Source organism: Lissotriton vulgaris, chromosome 2_1 (genome assembly GCF_964263255.1).
Source record: "Lissotriton vulgaris chromosome 2_1, aLisVul1.2, whole genome shotgun sequence".
Classification (NCBI taxonomy): Eukaryota; Metazoa; Chordata; class Amphibia; order Caudata; family Salamandridae; genus Lissotriton; species Lissotriton vulgaris.
The window spans coordinates 1,386,740,284-1,386,768,222 of NC_141687.1; positions in this window are offsets into that span (position 1 = coordinate 1,386,740,284).

A 27,939-nucleotide genomic window follows, 5' to 3' on the forward strand; every position below is an offset into this window, starting at 1 on the left:
TTGTGTGAATTTGCAAACATGAGAGGTCTTCCAGGAGGTGGTTGCTATGGAAACAAGGCAGAGAGGGCAGAGGGGGGAAGGGTTTTGATTTGAAAAAAGTGAGGGAAGAGGTATGATTGGCTAATATGAGAGATATGTGAAATGAATATCTGTATTTCTGTGCTTTCAATAGCTGCAGCCTTTGGAGTGCATCCTTTTTCTTCTGCTGAAGACAATTTGGTGTATTTCTGAGACTGTTTTCAAAACTCAAAAAATATTTGCTAAGGTGAGAAAAGATTTATTTAATTTAGATAGAGAATAGTATGATTTAAGGAGAAAATGATGAAGAAAGCTGTGTTTTTAAAATGTGGTTTTGTCTCTAGTGATATACTAATAGAATTAGTTTCTTTGAGAAATTGTAATTGCATATTCGGTGTAGCATTCTGGCATGCAGTAACACAAGTTATTGTGGTACATGGAGCCCATTCCATGGTCTGTTATGTAAGCTGAAACAGATATGTTGTTTTTAAAAACGATTTAAGAAATCAATTACATTTCTGGATATGTACTGCTAGAGCTTCATAGGTTGTTTTGAGCCATATTTATAAGGCATTTGAGTGTCTTTGATGTTATGTTTTCCTTTTAAAATGTAAAGTGTTCCTCATGGGGCAAGTGTCTTGTAAATACGCTCCCACTTGTGCTTTGCAAATTTAGATTTTGATTATGGGAGTTACATAGCCATGTTAATAATGTCCAAACAATGGTGGTAGGGCATTCAAGAAAACGTTTTTCTGTGTCTCTAGGACATTTTCAGTCCTTTCCTCTTGAATGCAGGTATACAATTGATTTATATGCTGTGTTTAAAAACGAATTTTCAAATCAATTACATTTCTTGATATGTACTGTTAGAGCTTCATAGGTTGTTTGGGGTCATATTTAGAAGGCATTTTAGTGTCTTTGATGTTATGTTTACCTTTTTAAATGGAAAGTGTTCCTCATGGGGCCCTGAGCAGTTCTAAGCCATGTTATTTAATGGGAAGTGGATATCATGGCTAAGAGCATTTGCTGGAAAATGCATGAATATCGCTGACTTTTCTGCGATATTCATGCATTGCGGCCGTTTTTTTTCGCATTTGCGAGCAGTTCTTAGCCATGTTATCCAATGGGAGGTGGATAACATGGCTAAGAGCATTTGCTGGAAAATGCATGAATATCGCTGACTTTTCTGCGATATTCATGCATTGCGGCCGTTTTTTTTCGCATTTGCGAGCAGTTCTTAGCCATGTTATCCAATGGGAGGTGGATAACATGGCTAAGAGCATTTGCTGGATAATGCATGAATATCGTTGACTTTTCAGCGATATTCATGCATTGCGGTCGTTTTTAATCGCATTTGTGATAAACAATTACATTTCTTGATATGTACTTTTAGAGCTTCATAGGTTGTTTGGGGTCATATTTAGAAGGTATTTTAGTGTCTTTGATGTTATGTTTACCTTTTTAAATGGAAAGCGTTCCTCTTGGGGCAAGTGTCTTGTAAATACGCTCCCACTTGCGCTTGGCAAATTTAGATTTTGATTATGGGAGTTACCTAGCCATGTTAATAGTGTCCCAAAAATGGTGCTAGGGCATTCCAGAAAACACTTTCATGTGTCTCAAGGACATTTTTAGTCATTTCTTCATGAATGCAGGTATACAATTGATTTATATGCTGTGTTTAAAAACGAATTTTGAAATCAATTAAATTTCAGGATATGTACTGTTAGAGCTTCATAGGTTGTTTTGGGGTCATATTTAGAAGGCATTTTAGTGTCTTTGATGTTATTTTTCCCTTTTTAAATGGAAAGCGTTCCTCATGGGGCCCTGAGCAGTTCTTAGCCATGTTATTTAATAGGAAGTGGATAACATGGCTAAGAGCATTTGCTGGAAAATGCATGAATATCGCTGACTTTTCTGCGATATTCATGCATTGCGGCCGTTTTTTTCCCATTTGCAAGCACTTCTTAGCCATGTTATCCAATGGGAGGTGGATAACATGGCTAAGAGCATTTGCTTCAAAGGTTGTTTGGGGTCATACACCATTTTTGGGAAATTATTAACATGCCTATGTAACTCCCATAATCAAAATCTAAATTTGCCAACCGCAGGTGGGAGCGTATTTACAATAAATTTGCACCATGAAGAACGTAAAATAGCATAATAGACACTCAAATGCCTTATAAATATGACCCAAAACATCTTATGAAGCACTAGCAGTGCATATTTCCAGAAATGTATTGGTTTTCATTTAATGATTTACTTCATTGGTAGGCCTTCACATGTTTTTTTACCTTGGTTTTTTTCAGTGAAAATCTTATCTGCAACCATGTGTTGGCCTCACCTCAAATAAACAAAACAGGTGATGGACTGAATGTGGATCAATGACACACATTCACCCCAGTCTAAAGATCTGGGCCTAAACAAATCTTTAGATAGGCTACATCTTATCGTCATCCTGAATTAATCATTTAAAATATTAGGGAGTGATTTATGATTGTTGTATGCCTGTTTTGTACCATTGAGTGTCATTTTTGTGATGCAGTGCTGGTGGAAAACATTTGCTATGTTAAATAATTAGTAGGGCATTAAGTTTTAGATGACTGTTATTTATTTACTGTTTGGTAATAGTGGTTAATAACATTTTATATTATATTTTTCCACAGATTCAACTGCAGATTCTTTCATAGTTTGGAAAATGCCTACAAAAAGTAGAATAAGAAAGGCTAGAAAACGTCAAAGACAGCAGGATGATGTTTTATTGCAGCAGTCCTCTTCCCCAAATACTTGTCAAAACACCAAGAAAGGTCCGGGTAAGAGCACGAAATCATTCTTAAGAAATATTTGTAGTAAAAAAAGTTTTGCTCAAAAAAATGTTTCAGTCCACAAAAAGAAAAGTAATTTAAATGGAAAGGAGAGACCCATCACAAATGTTACTGGTAGAGGAAGAGATAACTCTGTGCATGATAGTAGAAGGAAACAACAGTTTAGGGACATTCGAAATCGAATGTTCCGTAATAGGATATTAGTTAATTTATTGAAAAATATTAAAAAGAAAGGCCAACAGAAAGCGGCATTTTATAAGAAGAAGAAAAATGTAGAGAAAATTATTGATCATGCTTTTGAAATTAAGCGAAAGTTGTTTATTTTGGTAATCAATAGAATTAGGAAACTAAGCAAGGTAATTTCTGATTTCAAAACAAAAAGTAGATGGAAGAGAGTAGTAAATCGTACTAACTTTTGTGAAGTTTTTTCCGGAGAATGGATGCATAGTTCAAGTTGTGAGGCATTTTTTAATGAGGAGAGTTATTTTCAGGATAATGATTTGGTGTTTGCAGTTGACACCAGTGGTCGAGCTTATGAAGTGAAGGATGGTTGTCCAGTTGAAAAAGAACAACTTGTGACAACAGAGACAGAAGAAGCGCTAAGTGATGAGGTTTTAGGAAGACGTCCTAAGGGTCCTGTGTACATTTGGAAGTGTAGTTCTATTTGCAGTGTGCGACAGGTTTCCATCAATTTACTTTGTGATTTTATACGGACATTTAATAAGAAAAGTTTGAAGCAGAAAATGAAGTTGTTGCAAGATTTAGATCCTTGCAGAGTGAGACAAATGACAGGTTTGCGTGGTCATTCACTGGCTTGTCTTTCCAGGAGAGTATGCCAGAGTGTTTTTCATCATTTCAGGATGCTAGCAGTGCATCATAATAAAGTGAGAAAATTAGTGAGAATGTTGTATTATGCTAAGAGTCCTGCAATTATGCTTAAACAATTATGTGCTGCTCTTTTGCATGGTTCTGAAATAGATGTGAAGAATATTTGTGAAGAAATTGAGTTTTGTTACTTTGGTAGTAAAGATGAGAATGTTCAAATTGACCTTGAAGTAGAGGGTAATGTTGAAGATAATGTACAGGTTTCCAGTACAGATTATTTTCAGAAGGAAATTGCCACGTTTCAGATGAAATCAAGTGAGAGGCCTAATTTCACTTGTGTATGTTGTCGACGCACTTATTATAAGAATCAGACTAAGTTAGTGGATTTATATGCAAAAAGTGAAAGGGAAAATAATAGTGAATGGAAGGATTTTGCCACATACTTGATGGTAGAAAATTGTTTTGATTTGGGAGTGGACCAACGTGTGTGTACTTATTGTTGTAACAAATTAAACCAAAACCAGATGCCTGCTAGGGCGGTTCATAATAATCTTGAATTGGTTGAGATTCCTTCTGAATTGAAGGATTTAAATACTTATGAATCTATTTTGATTCAAAGTATCCATCCCTTTCAGGCTATTGTAAGAATGGAGCCAAAGACAGGGAAGTTGCCTCCAGCAGATTTACAGAGAGGATTAAAGGGAAGAGTTGTTTATTTGCCTCTAGATTTGAACAAAAACATTAACACAATTGGAGTTGAGAAAGTGGAAGAGGAACCTCTGGTTATCTTGGTTAATGGGGTTCCGACAAAGAATAAGAAAATATGGCAAGATTTAGTGGATGTTAGGAAAGTGAAAAATGCAACTTTGTATTTGAAGAAAAATAATAAGTACTATAAGAATGTATATGTTGCAGAAGAGGAAGTAAGTGATGAAGAGGATAGCGTTTTGTGTGCTGGCCAAATTGAGAAAGTAGAGGTGTCTAATAGTGAAGAAATATATGAACATTATAGTGTTCATCCTTTGCATTCCAAGGAAGTCATGGGGAATGCAATTGAGTTGTTTCAAATGAAACAAGCCAAAGGGAGTCCCATTAGTGTTTTGGAGGAAAGTTTGGAAGCTCGGTGTTTCCCACAGCTATTTCCCACAGGTCAAGGAGGAAGATATGATGAGCGACCTCATCAAATTCCTGCGTCTGAATACCGGACTTTACGATTGTATGCAGAAGATCCTAGGTTTCGGCAATGCATTCCCTATTTGTTTCATCTCTTGTTTGAAAGCGATCTGTCAGGACTATCATATGCAGTGAACCACATTTTAAAAAGTGGTATACAGATGCAAAACATCTCGGCAAGTGACTTTATGCATAAAGTCAATGTCCAAGACAGTATTTTGGATTCTCACTTAATTAATCTCATGGCGTGTCAGCGTGGTACTAATGAGTACTGGTACCGTCGTCATGGTGATTTAAAATGTATGCTGAGGAACTTAGGAACTCCAACATGGTTCCTCACTCTGAGCTGTGCCGAGTATGGCTGGGAAGACTTACTTGAATTTCTACGAGAGGCAAATGGAAATATTGAAAACATTGAATTCAAGACACCTGGAGAACTGTGTTCTTTGGATCCAGTGAATGTATGCAGGTACTTCAATCATCGATTTGAAGCTATGATGTCTTTCATCACAAATAAAAAGAATCCACCTCTTGGAGAGGTGTTGGATTTCTTCTGGAGAAAGGAGTACCAAGCAAGAGGTGCCCCTCATATACATATGTTGTTGTGGATCAAGGATGCACCTAAATTTGGAACAGATCCAGATGACTTAGTGATGAATTTCATAGAACAGTATTCTACGTGTGCTGTTCCAAACGCAACGGAGAAGAAAAGTCTAAGAGAACAAGTTCTACGTTTCCAAAGCCATCGTTGTGGAAAGTACTGTCGTCGTAAATTCAGAAACAAGGACAAGTTCTACACCAAATGTCGTTTCAACTTTCCACGACCGGTGATTTCTAAAGGAAGAGTGAACAGTTTGATGTCTTCGCTGCGACATAATGTGATGAGGAAATCACCCAAGAATACATACAATTTGAAAAGGAATGAAGAGTCCAAGTACATCAATGACTACAACCCAGTGATTTTGTCCATGTGGAATGCTAACATGGATATACAGTTTGTGGCTGACAACTGTATGGCTGTGGCTCGGTATGTGACATCTTACATCACCCAAAAAGAAAAGACCGAACTGAAGGATATGTGGGAGGACATTTCCCATGAAAAGAGCCTCAGCAAGAAGTTGTACAGTTTCAGTCTAAAGATGTTGTCGCATCGAGAAATCGGAGCTTACGAATGTTCTGATCGATTGTCTTCAGCAAGTCTCTATGCCAAATCCAGGAGTCTCGTTTGGGCGAGTCTTGGTCTTGCTGCAACGCGAAATCGAGTTCTAAAACCTGTCCGGGAAATTGAGTATTTGGCAGAAAAGGAACCAAACAGTACCGACATTTTGAAGACCAACATGTTGGATACATATTATCCAAATCGAAGCAGTCACCTTGAGAATGTTTGTCTATATGAGGTTCTCCAAAATTATATATTCAAGAGGAACATCAAAGAAGATATTGAGAAAGGAGTGTATGCTGTAATTGGAAGTGAGGGATGCCTGGTCAAGCAAAGAAAATGCCAATTAGTAAACCATCGAAAATTGAGTGGTGAATCTCCAGAAAAAAAAGGAGTTTTTTTATTTAGCACTTTTGCAACTTTTCAAGCCTTGGCGTGCAGAAGAGGAACTGCTTGGAGATTTCCTCTGTTACGAAGACTCTTTCAATGCAGCCAAGGAGTCCATAGAATGTCCTGCTTTTTCTAAATATCAAGAAATGCTAACTTTGGAAATTGAGCAGGAAGCAACGATTGCAGCCGAGATTGCCAGAGACAGTTCTCAGGACAGTCAGAGTTCTGTTTCATTGAGTCAAGATCCACTTGGAGGACCTATTATCGAAAATGAAGCTGCCACTGCTATGAATGAAGTAGAAAGAGCCATGGCACATGCTCAGGAGGATTCAGTTAACTTAGAAGACTTGGAAAAACAACTCAACGTTGAGCAGAGGAAAATATATGATGAAGTTACCAAGGAAATTGAGCACGGATTAAGTCATGAGAAGAACAAGTGCTCATGTACATCGTTGAAGCCTGTTCAACTGTATGTGAGTGGAGAAGCGGGAACTGGAAAAAGTTTCCTCATTAAAGCAATCTCTTGTTATTTGCAGGAAAGGACTGAGTCATCGCTGTCTTGTGTTGTCACCGCTCCTACTGGACTGGCAGCACATAACATTAAAGGTATTACTTTGCATCGTCTACTGATGCTGCCGGTGGAGCATGACAACAAATTACAATACAACAAGTTATCTGGAGATGCTTGCTGTGAAGTTTCAAGAGTCTTGAGGAAAATGAAACTACTTATCATTGACGAAGTAAGCATGGTTTCCAATGTCATGCTTGCCTTTGTGCATTTGAGAATGCAAGAAGTACTTAAAACTGAATATGATGTGTTATTTGGTGGGAAACACATCATTGTTTTCGGAGATCTTCTGCAGCTGACACCAGTAAAAGGTCAACCTGTGTTCAAAATACTCACGCATGAAGATACCAGGAAGTGCCTAGGGAGCATTGGCAACGTCAATATATGGTTAAACTTCAATTATGCTGAACTGCATCAAAATATGCGTCAGGCAAAGGATGAAGATTACAAGAATATTCTACAAGATATTAGAATTGGAAAAGTGACCGAGCATGGGAAAGAAGCTTTAAATGCACGATTACTGTCAAATTTATATCCCAAACAAGAGATTGTGCCTGAGAATATTTTTCAGAAAATTACTGAGAAGAAATCCGGGATATGTCTCATGCCAACTCTTGCAGAATGTGCCATCTTCAACAACAAAATGTTGAATTTAGAAAAGCAAGAGATTGTGAAACTTGAAGCTATCGACAAATTAGAGCATATGGGATCAACAATTATTTTGTCAGACAATTTGAAATCAAAATTGGATTCATTAGAGAAGACTATATCTAAAACAGCGGGTTTTGAAAAGACTTTGAATGTGTGTTTAAATTGCCGAATCATTTTGAGAAGGAATTTACATGTAGAAAGAGGTCTGGTAAATGGATCAATGGGTAATGTTGTTGATTTTGAGAAATAGAGAAATAGAGATGGAGTAGAATTTTTAAGAATTAAATTTGATGGCATTGAGGAAGTACAGCAAATTGGTCGTTGTTCTGCTAGGTTTTTGCTTGTTAAAGACTTATATGTTCGCCGTAAACAGTTTCCTGTTTGCTTGGCATATGCGCTGACAATCCATAAATCGCAAGGTTTAAGTGTTGACTGTGCATTGGTGAATATTGGCAGTTCTGTGTTCAAGGAGGGTATGGCATATGTGGCATTGTCACGAGTTAGAACTTTATCGGGATTGTACTTGATTGACTGTGATGTCACAAACATTTGTGCAGATCTAGATTGTGTTAAGGAATACAATAGGTTAAGAAGAGAGTATGCGCCACATTTGCCTCAATATCCTTTGTTTGAGAAACGTGTGGTAGGCCGGAAACGTAGAAATAGCAGTAATAGTAGGGAGGTTGTTGCAAAAAGACTAAAAGTCAATGAACCGAAAATTGTTAGCAGAAAGAAAGTGGATTCTGTTGAAGATGTTGTCGGTTTTCAATTTGAAAACAGTTCTGGTGTCAACTGCTATGCAAATGTAGTGGTTAATGTTCTCTTTTCACTAGAGAGTTTAAAAGAACAGATTCTGTTGAATTCAGAACAAATTTTATGCTGTTTGTTGAATTCTGTTTTCGAGAAATGTAGCACTGATCGAACAAAAGTAGAAAGTGTGTCTGAAGTTCGTTATCTGTTAGATGAATGTTCAGGTCAAACAGACTTCTCTGAAAATAATCAGCAAGATTGTCAGAAGTTTTTAATGTATATGCTTGATATATTGCAAGATGAGGGTGTAGATGTAGATCACCTGTTTGGGCTTTCTTATCAATGGCAGCATGACTGCGAGAATTGTAGGGTATCAAGTACTACTAGTGTAGACTCAGAAAGATTTATATATTTAACTTTGCCAGACAGTAAATCAGTCTCCTTTAATAAGCTAGTAAATGCAGCGGATCACAACATGGAGTGTAGCCAATGTAAATCTGAAATGATGTCAACATTACTTATACGTAGATATGGACAGTATGTCATTTTAATGATGCAACGATGTAGGCCTGATGGATCAAAATTGTCAACTTTAATAAAAAATGTTGTGGCTTCTCAGCTGTCAATATCAGGGAGGACTTTTGTAACTGTAGCAATTATCTATCACGATGGTCCTTCAACAACTTCAGGACATTATACAGCTTATTTAAAGTCTCGAAACGGCTGGTCATTCTGCAATGATTCCGTTGTAACTTTCAAAAAAAAATTGCCGTTTGACCTTAAAAATTCTTACCTGGTGTTTTTAAAACCAAAATTTTAAAGAAAGAATCTCGGGATTTCCTGTGAAGAATTGCAAAAGGTTCATGAAGTTGAGGGAATGTAAGTCTGCAATGCTGTCTAGATTATTGGTCCAAAACTTTTAATTATAATGTCATTTTGTAAAATCCGACTATATAAACCTGATGCAAGTAAGTCTGCTTCATAGTAAGCAGTATCAGTGTCATAGGAAAAGGAGAACATGAGTGACAAAGAAGGGTAAGATATTAGTAGTCCAGGATTGTGAAAATTATCTTAAATGTTTTCTGTTTGAAAGTTGCGAAAATAGAAAATGACGGGATTTGATTGGAAGAATTACAAGACTTGTGAATAGCTGCAACATGATTTGGCCAAGTGGAAACATGTGGTAGAATGTGAGAAGTCTTTTCTTGTATGTAACATATTTTTCGAATCGTTGGAGGTTTTCTTTCAGAAAGTGGCGGGCTGACAATATTTATAGCACAACACAGTGGACGCTGTTCATAGGACATCCTTCGACGTCATTGAAAGTAAGTTAATTTTAAGGAGTTTTGAATTCAGATTTCTTATGTTGAATGGGTTTTTTAAACACAATCATTTTGATTGTGTTTTTTTCCCCGCTGTTACATGATGAATACCTTCAAGTCACTGATTTAAGTGAAATTTGATACATTCTGAGAACAGCAAAAATAAACCATTTAACATGTATAATTAATGTTCTGCTTTTTGTACTTATGATATACATTTAGAAATGTGAGGTAGATATGGAGAAACTGAGTCTTCTGTAAGTGTCAATTTTAATGCTTACAGTGCTGTACTTCTGGGTACTGTTTTTTTTTAAAAAAAATGAATAGGCCTCACCTCAAAGAAAGCTCTTGAAAGCACACATCTTATTTGCATCCTGAAACAATCATTTAAAATGTTAGACACAATTTTATGATGGCTTTACATCTTTTTTGCGCTGCTATTGCATCACTATTGTGAGACATTAGCAGTGCAAAAGAAGCACCATGTTCCAAAATAGGCCTCAGTTCATCAACATCAAGATACAGTTTGTTTAAAATATATATGTTTAGGATTGTGTAGGGGACGTAGAGAAGCAGAGGCTTCTGTAAATGTCAAAGTTGTTGAAAAACTGTTTGTTCTTGAACCTTTTCCTTTGTCTTTTCTAATTTTTAAATACATGTTTTAATATTTTTGGAAATGTTTGTTCTCTCTTTTACAGATTGAAAGTATGAAAAAATATTTTAAAAAGGTAACAAGAATTATAAGGTAAATGTTTTCTACTCTTTTTACCCGCAATGCACTGCTGATGATGGCACTGACCATGTCATGAATGATATAATAAGAGGACATGACTTACTTCATTGGTAGGCCTTCACATGCATTATCTGCTCTGTATTCTTCAACAAGTGTAAAATTGATCTGTAACCCTGAGTAGGTCTCACCTTAAACAAACCTCAGGACAGATCACACCTTATCGTCATCCTGAATTAATAAATAGATCTGTTAAACAGTATCTCTGGTTTACTCCCTATAGCTGTCTTTCTTTTAACATTACTCTCTGTTTACTTCCCTTATACTAACTCTTCTTTTTTTTTTAAAAATATTTTTTTGGTTCGCTTCAAGTTCGCGAACCGGGCAGCGAACGGGAAAGCGAACCAAAAGAAATAGAGCTTGCCAGAGTGATAAACATTCTAGCAATTTTATTTGAAAGGGGAGGTAGTTCTGAAAAGAACTTTTTTTTTTTGTTTTTGTTGTTTTATTTATTTATTTATTTTTTCTGAACATTTTTTGATTTTTTTGTATTTTTAGAACAGTTTTATGTTTTTTTTGTGTTTTTTATGGAGGGGAAACAACAAAAAAACAGGCATTGAAAAGGGCTCAACAGGAGCAAAAAAAAAATTACTGCTTGGGTGCGTTAGGGCACTTATGGTTTTCGTACACCATATTGATCAACTTCACGCTCATGTTCCCATATGAGAGCATTGCACCACAATATATACAGGTAAACTTCATATGTTTGAAATTTGGCTGAATGTTTGGCACAGTTTCCTGTGCCTCTCTTCCTGTCAAAGATATAGTTGACGTAGATCTGGCCACAGGAGTTGTCGGGGGATTATCTTCTAGGTCACGCAACTCTGCCCGGCTGTAGTTTAAGGGATGCCACCTGGCCATATGGCGATGCATAGTATAGTTGCCCATACTATATTTTTTCTCTGTGCCTCTAGACAATCTGTATTTACAGATGAGGCAGGTGGCATATTTAGCATTGACCTTCTTGTCCCCTGGAGGGATGGAAAAAAACTGCCATATGAAACTTGTTTTCCTTTTAGAAACACGGGGCAACTCCTGTATAAATTGTGGTTCATCTCTATCCTCTTCTTCTTGTTCCTCCTCTTCCTCCTCTCTGTTGGAGATGAATTGACTTGGTGGTCCTCTCTTCTTATGAGGAGGTGGAGGTGGTGGTGGGGGTGCACCAGCTGCAGCAAGTATAGAAGCCATTGCTAAACTCCAGGAAAATGGTCTTTCTCTCACCAAGATGAAAGTCAGAGTGAGGAAAGAAGGAGGGGTTTACATGATTTGGGAAAAGCAAAAGTTCTGAACCAATGAAAAGTGTTATTTTTAGGTCACATGACCTAGTCATACATCATTTGGAAACCAAAAGTGAAATGAACCAATGAAAACTTTGATAAACAAGTCACATGACCTGTTCCGCTTACGTTACGCGGTGCGCGCCGCGTCCCGGATCGCTTCCGGTTCGCAGTCCGGAGCACTTCCGGGAGCGCTAACGAGGCGCGTCATTATGCGCATTACGCGACAACGTGATACGTCGCGCTTCCGCGACGCGTCACAGTTGCGCTAACGTAACGTTTACCGGTTCGCGGACTAGGTCGCGGCATCAAGATGAGCTAACGGAAAGCTTCCCGGTCCGCGAACTGGAAGCGAAGAAAAAAAATATTAAAAAAAAAATTATTAATAAACATCTAAAATATATTTTAAGATTTAAAGAAGAATACATTTTACAGCTATAGATGTTAGCTTTTAAAAAACCAATGAAATTCACAGAAAAAACCATAGGTTATAGACCATATATAGTTAGGAATTTGCATTTACAAAACCTTGAAAATTCACTGAAAAAACCATAGGTTATAGACCATATATAGTTAGGGATTTGCATTTACAAAACCTTATTTTACTCGCATAAAACCATTGAAATTCCATATATAGTTAGTTGCGCTAACTATATATCGCGCACCCGCAATCCACTGCTGATGATGTCACATATTACATCATTTATGACATGGTCAGTGACATCACTGATGACATCACTGATGACAACATCCAGTGACTGTATGTTTCTGTAAAGTGTAAATATGTCTTACATATTGAAGAATGAGTGGATGTATAAGTGTCTAGATGAAGGATTTAGTAGGTGCATGACTGACTGTATGAGTGAGTGATTAAATGTGTCTCACTGAGTGCATGGGTTAGTGACTAAACTGTCTTAATTTGTGCATTATTATGTCTGTTGTTCTGTAAACTTGTAAAATATTTTATTGGAGCCGATTTTAAGCCTCCTGTTGGTCCTACCTCTGGTGCAAGATCGACGTTGCCCAGGGCGGCCTCCTACCCCCTCTCCAGCTGACAAGGGTCGCTAGTTCAGGCGATCGGCGCTTAACTCATTTTGGGCGCCATCTTGGATAGGGGTAGGATCACGGTCTAGATGATCGACGATCCCACCCTCCTCACGCCCCCTACAGTGGGTATAAACATCAAAATCCGCCGTCCGTGCAGCGGGCGGGCGCAGCGGGCGCGCCGGCGGCGCGCCGAAGGCGCGCCAAAGGCAAGCCCGTCTGCGCCCGTCCGCGACTGGCCGGGACCCGGGGCCATACCCCCTGTGCAAGGCGGTCCAGATTGTAGGAGACCGATGAGGTATGATTCTATCACACTGAAAAACTTAATGTCTCTGACTACTCATGCCTGTCGGCACTCCATTCTCCCTGACTCTCCCTTTGGGATCTGCCCTCACTGTACTTTCTCACTCACTAGCCATCAGGATAAGCATCCTGGTAAATCCTACAAAATGTTTCTTCTAAACTGCCGGTCATTGACCAAACATGCTACGCAAATGACTCTCCTGCTGGAGGAAAAAGAGCCAGATGTGGTATTCTTGGCAGAGACGTGGTTAAAAGACGCCTCTGACTCAGATATTACTTCCATTCTGCAATTGGGGTACACCCTGCAGAGATTAGACAGACCAGAAGGTAGAGGAGGCGGCCTAGGCATCCTTCACAAAAACCTCTACCGCTGTAGAACTTCTTCGGCTGATATCTCTAACTGTGAGAGTATGCTATTTACTCTTGATCTCTCACCTATAGATTCATTCTCTGGTGTGCTTATCTACCGTCCCCCCAATCAAATAGGAGATTTCATTGATTCACTCCAATCCAAAATAGCCAACCTGGTGGTTAGCAAATCCTACTTTTCTATACTAGGAGATATAAATATCCACCTAGAGGACCCTAATAACCCCACGGCCAAGGCTTTTTTGGATAGTATGGCAGCTCTTCAGATTATATTAAAGGGCTTTGAGCCCACGCACGAAAAGGGCCATCTTCTTGATGGTGTTCTTAGTAACGACAACAGACTGGAAGTAGGGACCCCATTACCTCTCACCTGGACCGACCACTATTTAATACCCATTCAGTGGACTCCAGCGACGCCATTACAGCCCCTTCCTCGCACTACCCTAACTGGAAGAGACTGGTCCAAAGTTTCCCCAGACCATTGGGCTAACCTGCTTTCGGCTGCCCCCCCCCAAAGGGCGACAGATCCAGCATTGCAATATGAGAATTATACCAAATGGCTGTGCTCAGCCTTGGATACTATTGCACCTATTAAGGCCCTTAAAGAAAAAACTAAATCCAAGGGCTCACCTTGGTACACCCCCCATCTTAAAGAACTTAAAAGGGCGTGCAGAAAATTCGAAAGAAATTGGAGGATCTCTCGTAGTAAGGTAGATAAAACTACACATCTCGAAGCCATCAAAAAGTACAAATTAGAAATTAGACAAATCAAAACTTTATACTACGAGGAAAAAATTTTGACTGCCTCCAACTCCGCTAGAGAAATCTTTCAAATAGCAAAGTTCCTGATTGATATCCCCCTGGTTCCCGCTGACCCTAGTAAAGCTCAGGCTCGATGTGAGAGTCAAGCTGAGTATTTTTACAGGAAAATACAAAAAATTGCCTCCGCCTTTCAGCCACCTAATCTACCTCAGGACATGGGAACCAGCTTACCTAACGTCACGACTCCAAAATTAGTTGAGTTTCCTTTGCTGGATGAAAACTCACTTGCGGTTATCATGACGAAAATAAAATCAGGATCTCCCACAGACCCTGCCCCCCCCTTTCAGATAGTAAAAATTGAGAATATAGTCAAACCTGTAATCCTCAACATACTAAATACTTCCATTTCCACAGGCTCAGTGCCCACTGCATGGAAATGTGCACAGGTTAAGGCGTTGCTGAAAAAACCCACACTGGATCCGGAAAATATGGCCAACTATCGGCCTATTTCCCTCCTTCCGTGGATCAGCAAACTCCTTGAAAAACACGTTAATTCGGCTATTACTCAATTTTTAGAGAACAACCATCTCCTCCACGATTCCCAAGCTGGCTTTCGTCCAAAACTGGGAACTGAAGCGGCTCTCCTGGCGGTAACTGAGCTGGCCAGGAAGCAAATGGATCAAGGCGGCACCACAGCAATCATGTTGCTGGACCTCAGTGCCGCCTTCGATACCGTTAACACCAGCATTCTTCTTCATCGCCTCAACCAGATGGGAATCTCGGGGAAGGCCATGCTTTGGCTCCAGTCATTCCTGGAGAACCGTTCTTTTAGGGTAGTTGAGGGTACTACCTACTCTAAAGTCTGGCCCTTGGATCAAGGTGTACCTCAGGGCTCTTCGTTGAGCCCTACTCTTTTTAATATTTATATGCAGCCGTTAGCTGATATAGTTCATTCATTCGGTCTGGACATAATAACCTACGCCGATGACACGCAATTAGTCGTGTCTATGAATCAGGCAGACTCTTCCCCTTCCAATCTAAGTAACTGCCTGGTAGCAGTGGCTCAGTGGATGGCAACCTCGCATTTAAAATTAAATGGCGAGAAAACTGAGCTTATGGTGCTAGGTAACTCAACCATTCCCATTCCTTTGCTAGACTGGCCACCATGTATGGGCCCTATGCCTCAACCAAAATGCCATATAAAGAGCTTAGGCATTTGGCTCGATTCCAACCTTAGCTTCATGCAGCAAGCTACTACTCTCTCTGCCACATGCTTTGGGCTAATGCGTATGCTGAGAAAGGTGCTGCCCCTTCTCCCTTTTGAAGCCCGCAGAATAATGGTTCAAGCCATCATTCTGTCCCGCCTAGACTACGGGAATTCCCTATATTTAGGTGCCCCTGCTTTTACAATCAAAAAGCTACAGGTAACTCAAAACGCTGCAGCTCGTCTCCTGTTAGGCCTTAATAAACGAGACTCAGCCAGCATTGCCCTTAGGAAACTGCACTGGCTTCCGGTCAGGGCCAGAGTGCTGTTTAAGTCTCTCTGCTTAATGCACAAAGCTATGTGGAAGAATGCCCCTACTATGATCTGTTCCCTGGCAAAACCCTACCTTCCTCATAGGTCCTTAAGATCTAGCACTGCCTTCCTGGCTACTGTCAACAAAATCAGACGGACCAGATGGGGCGGGCGCTCCTTCTCCTGGAACGCCGCAAAAGAATGGAATTCTTTGCCCACCTCTCTTCGCAGTGAACCTAGCCTCCTAAAATTCCGGAAGGATTTGAAAACCCACCTGTTCATCTAATCCTTTCTTTTCTTTTAGTATGACGGTACTTAGCGCTACGAGGCCTTTGGGTTGTTTGCGCTCTACAAAACCCGACTAATAATAATAATAATAATAAAGTAGCTATATGAGTAACTATATGGGATATTCATTGGTTGCCCAAATATTTGTATGGGAGACTGAGTGTGTGTGTGGGTGGCTGGGAGGTGTATAACTCTGTGCATAGATGTGTGAGCAGTTGATTCACTAGATGTATGGGTTCAAAAGTGCATGTGGAAACAGCTGTATGGGCGGTTGACTGTGTGCATGAGTGTATTGGTGAGTGAATGGATATCTCAGTGCTACATGTCAAAGTAAGTACATATGTAAAACACAGTACATGTAAGAGTTGACATATATAAATAACTGTGCATAAGAGCCAGTGAATGTATGAGTGGCTGTATGGATCATTGTGAACTTGTATCAGGGATTGTATAAGAGAGTAAATATGTGTTAGTATATGTTTGAATAAGTAAAGTTTGTTTAACTGTATAGTTGAGGAAATGGAGGTGTGAATGATTCTTTGCATGACTGACTAGGTGTGTGAGTAACTCCATGGATGAGTGACAGTCTGTGAGTGTCTGTTTACACTGATTGTATCTAAGGTTATATTAGAGTCTGAAGAGGTTCATCGTATTATCACATGAATGATATCATCAGTGATGTGATCAGTAATATCAAATGAGATGTCATCAGTGATGTCATTTGAGATGTCATCAGAGATGTCATTTGAGATGTCATCAGTGATGTCATCAGTGACGTCATTTGAGATGTCATCAGTGATGTCATCAGTGATGTCACTGACCATGTCATGAATGATGTAATATGTGACATCATCAGCAGTGGATTGCGGGTGCGCGATATATAGTTAGCGCAACTAACTATATATGGAATTTCAATGGTTTTATGCGAGTAAAATAAGGTTTTGTAAATACAAATCCCTAACTATATATGGTCTATAACCTATGGTTTTTTCAGTGAATATATATATATATATATTACCTACTGGCGGTCGCCAGTAGGTATATATAGTTAGGATTTTTTCTCTATGGGATTTTTGAAAATTCTATGTCTAATAACTTTGGTGTTTGTGGACGGAATCGGCTGAAATTTTCAGGAAAATTGAACATTTGGTTTCTGAGCAGCCCCTGACAATTTGGGGGGGTTTCATCAAGGGGGGGCCGAGAAAAAAGGGGGGTCCCAAAACACGTTTTTCCCATGTTAATTTCCATAGGGCGGTTGGCCTCACTTTTAGCTCGAACGGCTGAATGGATTTGCACGAAACTTGGCAAAATTGTAGGGACTGTTAGCCCGATGTGCCTTTGCTAGGTCTCAATATATGTGCTCCAGTGGATTTTGAGTAATTTAGGTAAAAAAAAGATATATATCTGGGCGGAGCCTAACCACACATCTGATTTGATTGGCTGTCAGCACTTCATCCAAGAAGTGTTGGCAGCCATCTTGGGACCAATATACATGATAGCACCTCATTAAAAAGCATTGTAGTTAATAGAGGGTTTTAGGACTTTAGTTACATTATAAATCATTTGTTGATGGTACCATACTCGTTTTAGGAATTGTGGTGGGTTCTAAGGTGATTTTACCATGTGAAAAAACCTTCTGCTGTGATATCATGAATATTGTTTGAAAGAAAACTAATATCTCATGATTTTCCCACAGTGGTTTGGAAGGGGATCTATAAGCTAAACTGAAAGCATATTTTCTGTAAATTCACATTATCTTTCTCAGTCATGTGAAAATGAAGTCTGACATTCTCAGTAAAACATGTACATCCAACAAGGACAGAGACTGTCAGTGGATTCCTTTGTGTTCTACTGCAGCCTCCTAGAGTGTTCTAAAGAACAACTAGAGCGCTAACAGTCCTACTTATTACAAGGGCATGGCACACCTGAAGCCATCTTGATTGGAATAAAGTGGTAACTCTTAAAACATTTAATTTAAAAAGAAACAACATGAGGGGGGTATATTTTGCCATAGAAAGTATGATTAGTGCTGCAGAATGAAAAATTAGGGCACATTTTGAGTGACTTCTCAAATCCTTTTCTATTTCATTAAAACATTCTGACATGCAGTCTCCCAAAATGGCCACCAGAGACAAAAGAGCCCAAATGTAGCCCAAATATCACCCAGATGTAGCCCAAGTATAGCCCAATGACAGAATGTCCCAGAGTGTTCTAAAGAACAACTAGAGCGCTAACAGTCCTACTTATTACAAAGGTATGGCACACCTGAAGCCATCTTGATTGGAATAAAGTGGTAACTCTTAAAACATTTAATTTAAAAAGAAACAACATGAGGGGGTATATTTTGCCATAGAAAGTATGATTAGTGCTGCAGAATGAAAAATTAGGGCACATTTTGAGTGACTTCTCAAATCCTTTTCTATTTCATTAAAACATTCTGACATGCAGTCTCCCAAAATGGCCACCAGAGACAAAAGAGCCCAAATGTAGCCCAAATATCACCCAGATGTAGCCCAAGTATAGCCCATGACAGAATGTCCCAGAGTGTTCTAAAGAACAACTAGAGCGCTAACAGTCCTACTTATTACAAAGGTATAGCACACCTGGAGCCATCATGATGGGAATAAAGTGGTAACTCTTAAAACATTTAATTTAAAAAGGAACAAAATAAGGGGGTATATTATGCAATAGAAGGTATTATTAGTGCTGCAGAAAGAAAAATTAGGGCACATTTTGAGTGACTTTTCAAATACTCTTCTATTTCATTAAAAAAATCTGACATGCAGTCTCCCAAAATGGCCACCAGAGACAAAAGAGCCCAAATGTAGCCCAAATATCACCCAGATGTAGCCCAAGTATAGCCCAATGACAGAATGTCCCAGAGTGTTCTAAAGAACAACTAGAGCGCTAACAGTCCTACTTATTACAAAGGTATGGCACACCTGAAGCCATCTTGATTGGAATAAAGTGGTAACTCTTAAAACATTTAATTTAAAAAGGAACAAAATGAGGGGGTATATTTTGCCATATGAATTATGATTAGTGCCGCAGAAAGAAAAATTAGGGCACATTTTGAGTGACTTCTCAAACCCTCTTCAATTTCATTAAAAAATTCTGACATACAGTCTCCCAAGATGGCCACCAGAGACAAAAGAGCCTAAATGTAGCCCAAATATCACCCAGATGTACCCCAAGTATAGCCCAATGACAGAATGTCCCAGAGTGTTCTAAAGAACAACTAGAGCGCTAACAGTCTTACTTATGACAAAAGTATGGCACACCAGAAGCCATCTTGATTGGAATGAAGTGGTAAGTCTGAAAACACTCAATTTAAAAAGGAACAACATGAGGGGGTTAATTTTGCCATAGAAAGTATGATTAGTGCTTCAGAAAGAAAAATTAGGGATCATTTTGAGTGACTTCTCAAATCCTCTTCTATTTCATTAAAAAAATTCTGACATGCAGACTGAAACATGCACTTTGAATACCAGCAGCAGACGTCCCTGGTGAGCAGTAGCTTTACTACAGTGATCTAATGTGCAACTAGAGTGCTAACATTCAGAATTTATGGCAAATGTGTGACACATCTGAATGCCTTCTTGATGGAACCAAAGTAAACAAGCATTGAAAATGCAATAGATCTCGCCCTCGTTTAAGTTAAAGCCATTCTGTTTGTAATGAGGTGGCTTTTTAGCTTTGCTTTTATTAGTGTTTTTTCAACTTTCATGTAAATAACATGCATCTGTATGCATATAAGTATATGTATGCATGCATTTATGTTTGTATTTATATAGATATACAGATGATATATGTTTATATATGTATGTATATATATATATTCACTGAGAAAACCATAGGCTATAGACCATATATAGTTAGGAATTAGCATTTACAAAACCTTGAAAATTCACTGAAAAAACCGTAGGTTATAGACCATATATAGTTAGGAATTCGCATTTACAAAACCTTATTTTACTCACACAAAACCATTGAAATTCCATATATAGTTAGTTGCACTAACTATATATCGCGCACCCGCAATCCACTGCTGATGATGTCACATATTACATCATTCATGACATGGTCAGTGACATCACTGATGACATCTCAAATGACATCACTGATGTCAACATCCAGTGACTGTATGTTTCTGTAAAGTTAAAATATGTCTTACATATTGAAGAATGAGTGGATGTATAAGTGTCTGGATGAAGGATTTAGTAGGTGCATGACTGACTGTATGAGTGAGTGATTAAATGTGTCTCACTTCTCCTCACCGATTGGACAACAGCCCTTACTCAAGACCCCCCGAGAAAGGCCTTGAACCCTGCCTTAGCTTCTAGCAACTTTGATCACTGGATCTCCAGCACTTTAGACCAAGTTCTTCCCAAATGCCCCTGTAATCTCATCAGAAGACCTAAAGTTGCACCCTGGTACACTCCTGCTCTGAGGTTATTAAAGCTTGACTGCCGCAAACTAGAGAGAGCATGGAGGAAGGACCATTCTCAGTCTAGGAAAGACGAATACAGGTCCGCAATGAGGCTCTATAAATCAGAAATTAAAATGGCACAAACCTCCTTCTATGAAGGTAAAATTAGTGCTGCAGCAAATGCGCCTAGAGAAATCTTTAGGATAGCTAAGTCCCTCATTTCAGCTCCGGCTGAGCGTCCTTCTGTTGAAGGGGCACAAGACCGCTGTAATGAGCTAGCTGCCTTTTTTTCCAAGAAAATCTCGACCATATATTCATCTTTTAGTAATCCTACAGTCAATACCCCCTCCGTCCCTCCTAGGCCAGCTGACTCCTCGGTTCCCTGCAAACTGGACACAATTCCGCTTCTTGATGCCGCCAGGCTGGATAGATTAATCTCCAAAAGTTTCTTCTGGCTCCCCCAATGACCCGGCACCCCCCCGGATCCTTGTCAAGGCACTGGACGTTATTCGTCCTGTGATCCTGGAAGCTTTAAACACCTCCATTGTGTCCAGGTCGGTCCCACTCGCTTGGAAGTGTGCCATGGTGAGGGCGCTTCTCAAGAAACCCTGCCTGGACCAGAATAACCTGTCCAACTACAGCCCCATTTTGTTGCTTCCCTGGTTGAGTAAACTGCTGGAGAGGCACACCAACAATATCTTAACAGACTATCTGGAGTCCAACTGTCTGTTGCGTGCCTCCCAGACAGGTTTTCGCCCTCAACATGGCACAGAAACTGCAATTTTGGCGGTCACAGAGGAAGCAAGAACGACTTTGGATCGGGGAGGAAAGGTGGCCATTATCCTGTTAGACCTTAGTGCCGCGTTCGACACGGTGAACCATGCCACGCTAGTATACCGACTGGCGGGCATGGGCGTGTCGGGCGCAGCTCTGGACTGGCTCACCTCCTTTTTGAGTGAGCGCTTTTTCCGGGTCTTTGAGGGTGAGACAGTCTCTCCTAAACAACCTCTCAGGTGTGGGGTCCCTCAGGGCTCCTCCCTGAGCCCGACCCTCTTTAACGCCTACATGGAACCTCTGGACAGGATAGTCCATCCCTTTGGTGTGCGTATAGTCACCTACGCGGATGATACGCAGCTGGTGGTCTCGTTAGACCACGCAGATGGATCATCCAACACCTTAGGCCCCTGTCTAGAGGCTGTTGCCAGTTGGATGCAAGCTTCCTGTCTCAAGCTTAACGGGGAGAAGACAGACATCATTCTCCTTGGAAATCCCTCCCCGTCTGCTCTTGCACCCATCTGGCCACCATGTCTTGGCGCTCCTCATGCGCCCAAGTCCCAGATAAAGAGCCTCGGGATCTGGCTTGACACTGCCCTTGATTTCTCTGTCCAGGCTACTAAGACTGCTGCCACTTGCTTCGGACTAATGAGGATGCTCCGGCGGGTGCTCCCTTTGCTCCCTTTCCAGGCGAGGAGGATCATGGTCCAGGCCCTCATTCTCTCTCGCCTGGATTACGGGAACGCTCTCTACCTGGGAGCACCGGCGTCGGTCCTTCAGAGGCTCCAAATCACACAAAACAGTGCGGCCCGCCTATTGTTCAATCTGTCCCGTCGGCAGTCGGCGAGGAAGGCTCTGAAGGACCTTCATTGGCTCCCAATGGCTGCCAGAGTGCAGTTCAAAGCTCTGTGCATCATGCACAAATCCTTCCACCGTGTGGGCCCAGCGATTCTGCACCCTCTGGTTATGCCTTATGTTCCAACACGCCCCCTTCGGTCTGGTACCCTGCAGCTGGCCACCTCCTCTAAAATTAACAAAGCCCGTTGGGGTGGCCGCTCTTTTTCTCATTCGGCGACCAGACTCTGGAATGCCCTCCCCTTTGCCATCCGGGGTAACAGCAACCTCCTCTCGTTCAGAAAGGCCCTAAAAACGCATTTGTTTGCTAAATCTCTCTGATCTGCCCCGAGCCTGCGCTAAAACCATTTTATCTTCAAGCGCTGCGAGGCCCCAGGGCGGTTATGCGCTATACAAATGCAATTTTTCATTTCATTTCATTTCATTTCTTCCATCTACTATTTGATTTGAAATCAGAAATTACCTTGTTTAGTTTCCTAATTCTATTGATTACCAAAATGAATAACTTTCGCTTAATTTCGAAAGCATGATCAATAATTTTCTCTACATTTTTCTTCTTCTTATAAAATGCCACTTTCTGTTGGCCTTTCTTAATATTTTTTAATAAATTAACTATTATCCTGTTGCGGAACATTCGTTTTCGAATGTCCCTAAACTGTTGTTTCCTTCTACTATCATGCACAGAGTTATCTCTTGCTCTAGCAGTAACATTTTTGATTGGTCTTTCCTTTCCATTTAAATTGCTTTTCTTTTTCTGGACTGAAACATTTTTGGGAGAAATACTTTTTTTACTACAAATATTTCTTATGAATGATTTCGTGCTCTTACCCGGAGCTTTCTTGGTGATTTCACGAGTATTTTTGGGAGAGGACTGCTGCAATAATAGATGATCTTGCTGTCTTTGACGTTTTCTAGCCTTTCTAATTCGATTCTTAGTTGGCATTTTTCAAATTTTGAAATGATCTGCAGTTGAATCTGTGGAAAAATATAATAAAATTTTTTATTAACCACTATTACCAAACAGTAAATGAATAACAGTCATCAAAAACTTAACACCCTACTTATTATTTAACATAGCAAATCTTTTGCACCACCACTGCGTCACAAAAGTGACACACAGTGGTACAAAACAGGCATACACCTATCATAAATCTCTCCCTAACATTTTAAATGATTGATTCAGGATGACGATAAGGTGTGGCCTATCTAGAGGTTTGTTTGGGCCCAGATCTTTGGACTGGGGTGAATGTGTGTCATTGATCCACATTCGGTCCATCACCTGTTTTGTTTGTTTGAGGTGAGGCCAACACATGGTTGCAGATGAGATTTTCGCTTGTTGAAGAAAACAAAGGAGATAATACATGTGAAGGCCTACCAATGAAGTAAGTCATGTCCACTTCACCTTGAACAAAGGGCAGACCTCTTTTGAATCTGTGGTCACACCTAAACTTCATCTGCACAATGTCATTCATAAACTTAGGAAACACTAGTGATGTAATTGAAAAATGTGAAGTTTCTTTTCCTCATTTCAGAATTACATCACCTGTGTTTCCTCATTGACTTAAAATGTCCTTAATACACATGAAAGCGTTTTTTTGATTGCCCTTGCACCATTTTTGGGTCAATTTGAAAATGGCTATGTTACTCCCATAATCAAAATCTAAATTTGCCAAGCACAAGTGGGAGCGTATTTACAAGAAACTTGCCCCATGAGGAACGCTTTCCATTTAAAAAGGGAAAAATAACATCATAGACACTCAAATGCCTTATAAATATGGCCCAAACAACCTATGAAGCTCTAGCAGTATATATCCAGAAATGTAATTGATTTCAAAAATCGTTTTTAAACACAACATATAAATCAATTGTATACCTACATTCAGTTGGAAATGACTGTAAATGTCCTTGAGACACATGAAAGCGTTTTTTTGAATGCCCTTGCACCATTTTTGGGACATTTTTAACATGACTATGTAACTCCCATAATCAAAATCTAAATTTGCCAAGCACAGGTGGGAGCGTATTTACAAGAAACTTGCCCCATGAAGAACGCTTTCCATTTAAAAAGGGAAAAATAACATCATAGACACTCAAATGCTTTATAAATATGACCCAAACAACCTATGAAGCTCTAGCAGTACATATCCAGAAATGTAATTGATTTCAAAAAATCGTTTTTAAACACAGCATATAAATCAATTGTATACCTACATTCAAGAGGAAATGACTAAAAATGTCCTTGAGACACATGAAAGCGTTTTTTTTAATGCCCTTGCACCATTTTTGGGAAATTATTAACATGGCTATGTAACTCCCATAATCAAAATCTAAATTTGCCAAGCACAGGTGGGAGCGTATTTACAAGAAACTTGCCCCATGAAGAACGCTTTCCATTTAAAAAGAGAATAATAACATCATAGACACTCAAATGCCTTATAAATATGACCCAAACAACCTATGAAGCTCTAGCAGTACATATCCAGAAATGTAATTGATTTCAAAAAATCATTTTTAAACACAGCATATAAATCAATTGTATACCTACATTCAAGAGGAAATGACTAAAAATGTCCTTGAGACACATGAAAGCGTTTTTTTGAATGCCCTTGCACCATTTTTGAGACATTTTTACCATGGCTATGTAACTCCCATAATCAAAATCTAAATTTGCCAAGCACAGGTGGGAGCGTATTTACAAGAAACTTGCCCCATGAAGAACGCTTTCCATTTAAAAAGGGAAAAATAACATCATAGACACTCAAATGCCTTATAAATATGACCCAAACAACCTATGAAGCTCTTGCAGTACATATCCAGAAATGTAATTGTTTTCAAAAATCGTTTTTAAACACAACATATCTGTTTCAGCTTACATGAGAGACCATGGAATGGGCTCCATGTACAACAATAACTTGTGTTACTGCATGCCAGAATGCTACACCAAATATGCAATTACAATTTCTCAAAGAAAAAAAATCTATTTGTATATCACTTGAGACAAAGCCACATTTTAAAAACACAGCTTTCTTCATCATTTTCTCCTTAAATCATACTATTCTCTATCTAAATTAAATAAATCTTTTCTCACCTTAGCAAATACTTTTTGAGTTTCAAAACAGTCTCAGAAATACTCCAAATTGTCTTCAGCAGAACAAAGAGGATGCACTCCAGAGGCTGCAGCTATAGAAAGCACAGAAATGCTGATATTCATTACACATAGCTCTCATATTAGCCAATCATAACTCTTCCCTCACTTTTTTCAAATCAAAACCCTTCCCCCCTCTGCCCTCGCTGCCTTTTTTGCTTAGCAACCACCTCCTGAAAGACCTCTCATATTTGCAAGTTCACACAACAATGTTTCAATTGAACTCTGAACTCTCAGTGCACCTGCGTATCCAGTGCAATCTTTCATTAAATGTTTCTTCCTTGACCATTCAAATTACATCTTTCAAAGAACACATCCATGCACCCTAACTTTCTGTTTTCAGAAATGGAAATGCACCAATCACTGCTAATGAATCATTAGCACTGGAAATCGACAGTTTTTTTTCTTTACAAACTCCTATTTTCTTCAACTGCCCTTTCATTACCACACTTCATCTGACTGCAGCCCAACCTTCTCTCACCATGTTTAATGTCTGGATTGTTGGACATAGTTACATCTACTGGGCTCAAAGGTATGCTGAGAACAGAAATTTACCTAACCTCAATTTACAAGATGTGGAAATTAAGTGGTTGGGCCAAAGAGGATTAAAATGTCACCAATTGATACCATTGGTGAAAACCTTTATGCATTTGCCAAAACCTGACCTGTTAATTGTGCACTGTGGAGGTAATGATTTGGGCACTTTGACTGGGGTAGGTCTGGAAATGCTTTTAAAGGACACCTTTGAGCAATTAATGGCACTTTTTCCTCAAACTGCCTTGGTATATTCCAATATATGCCAAAGACAGAAATGGAGGTGGTCCAACCAATTTTGTACACAAATTGAGAAAGCGAGGAAGCATGTAAACAAATCTGTTTCAGCTTACATGAGAGACCATGGAATGGGCTCCTTGTACAACAATAACTTGCGTTACTACATGCAAGATATCTACAGAGGAGATGGAGTTCACTTCTCAGATGAGGGCAACAGAATTTTCATTTTGAATTTAAGACTGTGCATTGGTACCTACTTATAAGTACCAAAATGTACCATAAACCCAAAAGCTCTTCTCAGAGCTACCCTACATCTGATCACTCACAATTAATATTTTTCTCTAACTTTTTTCTCTAATTTTCAACAAACTACGCTCAAAGAGCGCTACCCGGTACGCGAACTGGAAGCTAACCGCGCAAAATTTCTAAAAATAAATGTTTTTTCCCCGCACATATGGTCCTCCTCAGCCACCCTCAGAAAACCTAGGGGGTCAAGATACTTGTACCGTGCCCCCTTCTACCCATTCTGAACATTATTTGCCCTCCATCTTGTATCTTAATTCGACCAAAACACAAAATGGTGGATTCCCGTTACACTCCTGGTTCGCGGACCGGACCGCTTCCCGGGAAGCGGTCCAAAAAAAAGGTGGGAAAGTAATTCACAGAAAAACGACTGGAGACACTCTCACCAAATATAGATTAGCTCATACTACATAACAATCCCTTTCATTTTCACAAATTTGATTGGAATTCCATTTAGCCATTAAGCCTGTAGACCTCTCTAAATACCGTGAGGTAAATTACTTCACAAAACACATCTGAAGTGTTGGAATTGACAACCAATGAAAATGTTACTTTCATTTTCTACTTTTATTACCTGACATTTGATTGGTTATATACCTGAATATATATAAAGGAAGAGAAGAAAACACAGCCATTTTGACTGCTACTTCTTGTTGTACATTACATTTGAGTAGCTACTAAACACTTCAACTTGTTTGTGAAGGTAAGTTGTTATTTTTAAAACTGAAGTATATTGTGCACTATAACTTAATATGGTAGACTTTTTCTGATAGATATATACTATCCCTCTGTAGTAGTTATAGATTTAGATAGACTTCTCTGTTATAGTTATGGATGGAGTTAGGCTTCTCTTGGTTAAATCACATACACTTTTTTATAGTCCTATTTCCACTCTGATACTATACACTGCCAAAAGATAAATTCACTGATAAAAACTGCCTATCTAAAATTAATCCCAACAGTGCCCTATCTCTACTAATATATATTTTTTTAATCCAAATTTCAGGCAAAATGGAAGGCGAGCAGCACGTTCAATTTAAAATTGTACTGCAAGAGAGCAGCCAAGGAAACATTGATGAAAATCAAAATGAATTTATGGATGAAAGTAGGGACCAGGAACTACTACAATGTGTGGAAGCAGTGGATAACCTGCTTAAAAATGAGGACATTTTACACCCTCATAGAATACAAAATATATTCAATGACAATTTTGAAATTTCTGACAATGAAATGTTAGAAAGTTTAATGAATTATGAAACACAATCAAAATAAAAAAAATGCTTTAAAAATAAAGAAAACAAAAAAAAATCAACAAAAACAACAAACAATTAACATACAGTATTTGAAAAGTCTATCATTCTTTTATCCTTATAGTACGCTGCCCAAAACGCTTTCCGGTTCGCGGACTAGGTGCTCACCACGCAAAAAAAAAACATTTATTTTTTTTTTGCCCTGCTGGGCCCTTTTAAAACCTCCACATAAAACCTAGGGGGTCAAGGAGGATCTACTATGCCCCCTTATGGTAATTTCCCCCTTTGTTTTGGCCTCCTCTTGTCTCTCGATCCTACCGAGAGACAAGATGGCGGCCGCTCCGGACTGTTTAGAATGTTGACAGACACCGAAGAGCCAATC